Here is a 1,636-nt window from a genome sequence, read left to right as displayed (position 1 = left end):
TTTTTTTTTTTTTTTTTTTTTTTTTGCTGCAAGGCTTTCCTTTAAAAAATAGGCTTTTGTTTCAGGAGTTGGTATTTTGGAGGTTTAATTTATTTTTGGGTATATTGTTTTTTATTATATGCTTAAAGGACCTTTATTTTAGTTTCAACTTTCTTACTGCAAGGCTTTCCCTTTAAAAAATTTGGGCTTTTGTTTCAGAGGTGGTGTATTGAAAGAAAATTATTGATTTTTGAATTTGATTTGAAAAAAGTTATTGAAACTTTTGTGTTTTTTCTAAATTTTTACTTGTTTCTGATCATCTGTTTTTGGAGCTGCCTGTTATTCGCAGCATGCCACTGCATCGTTTGAATGGAAAAAAAAAACTAAGTGCAAGAACATTGTGCACCTAAACCACCTCACATTATATTATTCACATTCACTGCACCATTACTCACATTCACAGCCATACACCACTTAGTCTTACTATCCCTAATTAAAATGATGTGTGGTCTCTAAGTGCTTGTACACTTTATCTATAGTACAGTTTGGCCTATTTTCTCCAGAATAAAGCTGGCCTGCTGTTGGCCAATTATACACTGTCGTATCCTCTGCAGTATCTTAATTCTTGTAGAAAACCCCCCACCAATGCTCTTTGTCTGTAGTATATTTAGGCCTAGTCTTGCTGTTTGAAATTGTCCTGCTACTGGCATATTTTACACTGTCATCTTCAGTCTCTTTATTCATGTAATAAAACATCTGCCTGTACTCTTTTTCTCTAGTAGATTTTGATGACAGAATTATAGAAATTGGCCAGTGGCAGGGCAGCTTTGCATTGGTTGGAATAGGGACAGCCACAGCAAACTACTGGTCAGTTTCACAAATATAAATGGATAAAGCATGCTACACCCTATGGGGAACCACCTATATCATATCACCATATGCATAATTAGTCTGTCATGCTTATAATGTATGCACTCCTTTTCCCTTATACCCTCCATAAAAGAAAATGTTGATGCTGTTCCATTACAGTTCAAAATGAAATTCATTCTGCTAACTCACACTTCTGCAGTCCTAGGCCCTCTTTAACATGCCCTCTTTAGAGCGAAGGAGCTCTCCCACTTTTAAAAGTGGGAGGACGACTGTCAATCTTCTTAGCACTCTGGACATGTGACATTCCAAATGCCTGGGTTTAGCGTGTCGTTACCAAAGCCTACAAACTGGAGGTTTGCTCCCTGCCTCTGCAATTTCTGTTATCCAATCTGTCCAAGTCTCATCAAAGGCATACGGATTTTGTCCCTGTCCTGAGCCAGCTTCTCTCTTAAAGGGTCATAGTCCCTATTCCAGAAGAATAAATGTTCCAACCTGTTTGCTGTCCCCAAGGTTAAGGGAGGGGTTTGTCCTATCCTATAACTGAAGATCCTCAACTGCCAACCATCCCTACATGCAATTTGCTGTGGGCACCCAGCATTTCCAATTTGTTGCTGATCCCTTAGATCTGTCCATGACACAATGGGTTTTTACCAAGCTGCTGGCCCCTGTCTTCCAGTAAAGCCTGCAAGAGACAAAATATGGAATTAAATATTTATTGAAAAGCTTAGCACAGTATAAATTGAGTGTAACGTGAAATGTATAATACACCCCCCCCCCCCGCCACGAA

At 38.7% G+C, this 1,636-nt stretch overlaps 1 protein-coding gene across 1 annotated transcript in view; it reads left to right on the top strand.

Moving 5' to 3' along the window:
* Positions 1-1,636, top strand: part of LOC108789890 (probable ATP-dependent RNA helicase DDX60) — a 15,175-nt gene that overhangs the window by 5,030 nt on the left and 8,509 nt on the right. The gene's annotated exons all lie outside the window — the stretch shown is intronic.

This window comes from Nanorana parkeri, unplaced genomic scaffold (genome assembly GCF_000935625.1).
Source record: "Nanorana parkeri isolate BGI_ZX_2015 unplaced genomic scaffold, ASM93562v1 scaffold428, whole genome shotgun sequence".
In the NCBI taxonomy this organism is placed as follows: Eukaryota; Metazoa; Chordata; class Amphibia; order Anura; family Dicroglossidae; genus Nanorana; species Nanorana parkeri.
Note: the sequence above shows the minus strand (reverse complement) of the source record. Positions and strands in the feature narration are given on the sequence as shown.